This window comes from Rhagoletis pomonella, unplaced genomic scaffold (assembly GCF_013731165.1).
Source record: "Rhagoletis pomonella isolate Grant_MI unplaced genomic scaffold, Rhpom_1.0 Rhpom_scaffold_00012, whole genome shotgun sequence".
Taxonomy (NCBI): domain Eukaryota; kingdom Metazoa; phylum Arthropoda; class Insecta; order Diptera; family Tephritidae; genus Rhagoletis; species Rhagoletis pomonella.
The window spans coordinates 19,028,904-19,035,522 of NW_023458566.1; the positions used below are offsets into that span (position 1 = coordinate 19,028,904).

Here is a 6,619-nt window from a genome sequence, read left to right on the forward strand (position 1 = left end):
TTATTGCTTTCACGAAGCACAGCACACTTTGGTTTTCATCGAATGAAAGGAGCTTTCGGGGGGGGGGGGGAACCCCCCCCCCCCCCCCCCCCCCACGGCTTCATCGAGCTGTAGGAGTGCACAGAGCACCGTTGAATGGCCGTTTGTGCGGTAGCAAATTACTTTGATATACAATATTTTTATTGGGTTTTATGGCAATCATAAACGAAATTCAACATTCCTTCCTTTTTTATTGTGGCGAGTTATCCGTGATTTGGCGAAATGTTTCAGCACTTTTTATGCTTAAATAATGGATCCGGCCGTCGGTAATCGGAAGCATAAAGTTACTGCAAATTATTCGATATACGAATATTTGATAGCCGCCAGTTGGTGCTAAATGATTTTTTATGCCTTCTAAGTGCTATAACAAGTCCTCATGTATGGACATTGATATTAAATACATACATACATACTTACATTTATTGGACATACATATGGACATGTGCAATGGTATGCCATAAGGATAAAAATTATTGGCATATTCGGTTGTACATTTTGTGTTTATACGCATGTATATACATTCCGCAGTCGCTGCGGCTGAGTGATTAGAGCTGCCACTCTGTAGGGCCTGGGTTCTATCATTGGTCCGAGCAACAACTAAATTAGAAAAAGTTGTTTCTAATAGCGGTCGCCCCTGGCAATCAATGATGAACCTCCGGGCGGGTGTATTTCTGCCATGAAAAAGCTCCTCATGAAAACCAGTTGCCGTTCAAATTGGAGGAGAAGCTCGGCCAAGCGCTTAGCAAAAGTGTAAGCGTAAAAAATATTCAGGCCAATTATTAATACTCCCGTGGAGTTTGTTCTCCGGGAGTTTGTTTCTCCCGAGAAAGAAATCCCCCAATAATTAACTCCCAGGAGTAGCATTTTCCCCGAAAACTTGGGAGGAGGAAATTCGAACTTCGAAAAAGCTGTTTGACATTTTTTTAAAGCTCAACTCCGCCATTTAATATAAAAACTCTTCAGGGAATTTTTAGTCATGATAGAAGGAAAGGGAAAAGAGAGAAAACTCCCGGGAAGTTTCTGTTCAGAATCGGCCCGATACATACATATGTATGCATGTATTGAAGGCATACACAAACGCTACTTTGGACTTAGTAAGCAATTGAGAAGTAAAGTCCTCTCTCGTCGTACAAAGATCACACTCTATAAGTCACTCATCATGCCTGTGCTGGGGTATAGCGCGGAGGCATGGACAATGAAAACATCTGATGAGGCGGCTCTTGGAGTGTTTGAGAGAAAGATTTTGCGGAAGATTTGAGGGCCTTTACGCGTTGGCGATGGCGAGTACCGCAAACGATGGAACGATGAGCTGTATGAGCTTTGGACATAGTGCAGCGAATTAAAATTCAGCGGCGCCGCTGGCTTGGCCATGACGTTGAAATGGACAGAAACGCTCCTGCTCTGAAAGTATTCAACGCGGGCCGCAATGCTTGTAACAGAGGCAGAGAAGGCCTCCCCTGCGGTGGAAAGACCAGGTAGAGAAGGACTTGGCTTCACTTGGCATTTCCAATTGGCGTTTTCCGATTGGCGTCAGTTAGCACAGAGGAGAAATGACTGGTGTGTTGTTTTGGACTCGGTCAAAATCGCTTAGGCGGTTACAGCGCCAATAAAGAAGAAGAAGATAGCAGAAAACTCCGTACATAAGCAAATATCTCTTAAATCGAACTGATATACGAAGATCTTGTTTTCCCTCTTTTCTAAAAGGCTCTCATCTCAACTAAGCCAAGCAAAGGCTCGACAGTTACACGAAAAATTTTCCTCTATTTGATTTCTATGTATGCCAACCACATTGAAGTCCCTAAACCAAGGCACATTGGGCTTATGTATAAAAGCTAAGCAATTGCTTTTGCTCAAAATTTCAGACCATTTACATAAATTTATTTGAATAAATGGAGTAAAAGGTCTGAAATAGTAAGGAAAAGCAATTGCTTAGTTTTTATTCATACGGCCCATTGAATATATTAGCAGCAGCAAGGTTGCAATTTTAATTTTTTTTTTTGAGTCGAAGTGGTCCATGAATTGTGATTTTCGTTGCAATTTTGTTAACTTCTTTGACATTTTAGAGTAGAAAATCGGCAAAAAAAAATACACGCAGCTTCTTGGTTTTGCTCTTGCCTTAAACCACTGGAATAGACCGGTCAGAAGCTCATCAGGTTGACTGCAGTCCTGTTTGCTGATTGAGGACCCATGCCTGTCTGGACCCTGTGAGATTGAGGACCACATGTGTTACGCCCACATGCTGCTTCCCGTTGCCACCCAGTTCTTATCTGAGGCACACCTAGCCTCGTTTTTTTTTTTGTTATAAATACATATGTACATACATACATAATTTGGCATAGAAAACTGTATTGCAATTAAGTTTACTCAGTTGTATACATATATTTTTTACAACAACATCAAAAATTACTTAAACGTTGTTAGTAACTTTCATCCCAAGACATCAACGAAGGCTTCGGCTACCGGGAGGATTTGAATTTTACGAAAAGCTATGCTTTAGATAGCCTTAACAACAATTTTTCTAATTCTTTAAACTTCTTTAAAATATTCTTAAAACTTTAGTTGTTTTTTTTTACAATTATCATTAGCTTCGCTGGAATTTTCATAACACACAGTAACTAACTGCTAACAGTAACTACAGCTGTCCCGTACAAACAGGCAATTTATTTTGGATTTTTCGGACATACAACAATATTGCTCCGTATAGAAGAATATCTACAAAGCTATTAATAAATAGGTCAGCTTTTAAACAGGTTTAAATGATTAAAATCCCGTCTTCAATGAAAACGGCACTCTAACTTTGTTATAGTGGAGTTAAAGTGCTATTTGTCCTAAAGCACATTTCCAGAAGAAAAAAATTGGGAGCATGCTTTTAAAATATTTTTTTTTTTAAACTATGCCTTCAAATTCGGTTAAATCCGACTATGGTTTAAATTTCGTTTAAACTCTCGAGCTAGCTGGTTTAAACTAAGATTAGCCAATCAAATTTCTGCCCTAAAAATGCCATGCGAAATCTAAACACTTATACATAATTCATTTTCCTGTATAAATATCAAGCTTTATCAAAATTTTCATTTCATTTGGACTAGAGTTGAATTTCTTAGTTCACTTTAAAGATTAGTTTACTTCTAGTTCGTTCAGCTTAATGAACTAGCTCTTCTGAGTTTTAGTTCGTTCATCTAGTTCGGTAGTAGGAGCTGAGTAGCAGAACAACAAAAATGTATGTTTTATAACACATACATACAAACGTACTAAACGTAAACGATTGAATTAATCTGTAAACTAAAAAATTTTTTCTACATATCGATGGTCCTCTGCGATGACGACACAATTCAGTTGTCTTCATTCATTGGTCTTTCTCCAAAATCACGAAAGGATATTTGGATTTCATATGGCGTTTCAAATTTCCATGAAAGCCACCAATAACGCTTATTGAAATCGGCAGTACTTGCATTTCATTTTCTTTTCTTCAATTTTGCCTTCGAAACGCAACCAAATTGCGCTTCGCTTTAGCATCTGAAAGCGAAAGTCTTTTTTTAAACAACAAATCCCAAAAACTCAACTCAAGTATTTATTTTTTACACAAATTGCACTAAACGATGATTGAAAATTCAATAAAATAAAATGTCATTTTAGCGCAAATTCCGATCAGTTATTTCGTTATGCCCTTACATCGAAAAAAAGGAAGCCAAATGTGATTAAATTACATTTCCATTTTTATTGGAGTGTTGACACAGAAAATTTTAGTTCACTTTAATGAACCAACTAATGAGCTAGTTCAATTAAAAGAGCTGACTCTTTCGCTCTTTAGTTCAAAAGCTCCCCAAGCCTAATTTTAATTGAAACCTGATTCGAGTGTGTCCATTATTGAAAAAGTTCTAAAATATGATTTTTAATGAAGGCTTTCTTTTTATAAAAGTTTGCTCTATCGAAATGCTTCATAAATATGTACACATATATGTACTCGTGCATGCATTCAATCATTTAATATTTTGTATTTGCTAGCAATCTACCGGCTCAAATAATGCAAACGCCTAAATATAGATGAAATCGCTTATTGTAAAGAAAGGAAATTAGAAATATTTCCGGCTTCAAATGGAAGTACTACTTCCGTGTTATTAACAATACACGGGCGACACCGGTTGTGAACTTGGCTAAGCAGTTAGAGAACAGGGCGTTTTTAACGAAAAAGACAGGGTGGCCTACAGATTCAAATGTCGTGAAAGAGAATCGAGATAGCATTGAATCTAGCCCAGTTAAGTCTTCTTGGCGAGCCTCCAAGGTTCCCTCCCAGATATCGCTAAACTGACTATGCGCTCAGCTGTCCAAGAGTAGGCCACATGTGGACAAGGGTGACCTAACATGAAGGAGTTCTAACTACATAGGTTCGTATGCCAACCAACGAAGTCCGCAGGGTGCACCATTAGGACACCCTGTGCGGAGCGCTGACGCTCCTAGGGAGGCTCCTAAAACAGTCCCAAAGGAGCATATCCGCGGGAGAAAAATGCCTTTTCAATATACATGAGAAAAGTGTGCCTTTAGGACTCCTTAAATTAGTGATTTCGGAGTCCCGTAAAGCTCCCTTAGATAATTCGCAAGGACTCCGTACGGACTCCCCAATTCGGCTATGATTTTGTGAAAAGGACTCCTAAAATCATTCGAAGATAACCTAGATAGAGTGTTTTGGGAGTGCTCCCATAATAGACCGAAAAGGAGGCTTTACGGTTTCTGAACATACTCATAATTTCATTTATAATTCTAATTACAATAATTTTCTTTTATCTTTCCTTTTTTATTGAAAAAAAAAACACTAAATTACAGAAAATGGTTTAACATACACTGCGTTGCATAATTATAAGACCGCCAAATATTGACAAGTTTTAAGTAATTTCTCATAAAAATATTGTTCATTCTTTAACAAAAAACATATAAATAAATAATTTCAAGCTTTGTGCAAAAAATATAAAAAAGTCAACAAATTTTTACCAAAATTTCACACTTTTAATATAGAATTTTTAGAAAAAATAAATGGTCAAAACTTATCATTAAGTGGCGGTACTATATTTATGCAACGCAGTGTATTATTAAGTACAATAACAAATCAAAGAGGAATAATACTGTAATATAAAACTACCTTTTATCCTTTTTTAAAACAGGTTCTTTTGAGGTTTAGAACCATTTCGCGCTCGCTCTATTAAATTATTTTCCAGAATCAGCAAATTTGGTATTAAATGCGCCTGAAAAGTTCCAATGTTAGCCAAAATGTCAATAGCCCTTTCCACGAATATTCCGAGGCGACGTTGTCATTTACCGGACACCGAATTTACCGCACACTTATTTTTTTTCACTTATAAAAATTCAATTGATTTAAAATGTTTTCAGTCTGACATAAAAAATCTTATAGACTAGATGCAAAAAAAAAACTAAAAATAAGATAAAAAAAACACTTTGACTCCCTTTTTAATCCATACTCGGAGCGCTCCGAAAATGCTCCTACGAGGTGTTGCTTAGGGGGTCCCTTTTCACTCCATATTAGGAGCGCTCCGCCTTTGGCTGGCTGGGTTAGTACAAATGAAAGACTGAAAGCGAAACTTTCTAAATGGATAGAGGGGAAAGTCAGGCAATCCCCGACTAGATTCATACGTATCATTATTGAGCTAAAAAATTTAATTACCGACAATGTAGGTGAAAAGTGAGCATCCAGTCAGATATCGTGATGTGTAAGCCATATCAAACTGAATGCTGCTTAGGCTTAGAGCCATCGTCTCTGTCCATTAAAATATTACTAGGCGTTGTTTAAGAATATAATAGCCAGTCCATGATACAAAGCTGCCTAGAAAGTTTTCTCTAGGTGTCAGTACCTACATACATATGTACATACATCTTTTTTTGTGCGACTGTTCAAAGTGGCTAGACATCCGCTTCTCGATTCCCCTAAATTGCAAAGTTGCTTTAGTTAATCGTTCCAACCGCAAAGACGCGACGTATAAAATTTAGTCATTCTTCATACTTTCGTTGTCCAGACGAATCTAGAAATGTTTTCAATGGAGCAATAGTCCTTTTCATGTTGTTTCCAAGTCTAGTTTAGCATATCATTTTCCATTTGGTGATCAAAGCGAAAGACCCATTAGATGAGACACGATTTGCTACATTCAAAACACGGAACTATTCAACGAATTCCGCACCTCAGTAACTTATTTTCATCCGAAAGCACCCATCAAGTTTTTCATTCGCACAGATAAAGACAATAATTTATTTAGGATTACGCTTATTTTCTATTGTACATTTTACAAATTAAAAATACATACAATAAAATTACATTCCTATTTACCGTAGTTATATATACAGGTAGCCGTAGAGTGCGACACAACTTTCATTACAAAGGTTTTGATTTTACTTTTTTCTTTCAGTCCACAAAAACCTGCATTTAGGAAGTCAAATGGAAATGAAAATCCTTAGCACACAAAATAGGAAAATAGAAAATATCAAACACACGAAAGATCACAAATCACAAAAAATAGGTCGGCAGCACAAAGTATATAAGTTATCACATGTGACTCAAGGCCAACAATAATAAGCGACA

General features: G+C 37.1%; 2 protein-coding genes across 8 annotated transcripts in view; one reads left to right on the forward strand and one right to left on the reverse strand.

Annotated features, from left to right (window-relative positions):
* LOC118748031 (LHFPL tetraspan subfamily member 3 protein-like) overlaps positions 1–6,619 on the forward strand; it is a 73,426-nt gene that overhangs the window by 31,498 nt on the left and 35,309 nt on the right. The gene's annotated exons all lie outside the window — the stretch shown is intronic.
* The window catches only part of LOC118748032 (LHFPL tetraspan subfamily member 3 protein-like), a 22,641-nt gene continuing 22,277 nt past the window's right edge, over positions 6,256–6,619 (reverse strand). For all 3 annotated transcript variants that reach the window (XM_036482321.1, XM_036482320.1, XM_036482319.1), the window contains one exon: positions 6,256–6,578. The gene's annotated coding sequence lies outside the window, so the exon portion shown is untranslated. The remainder of the gene's footprint in view (positions 6,579–6,619) is intronic.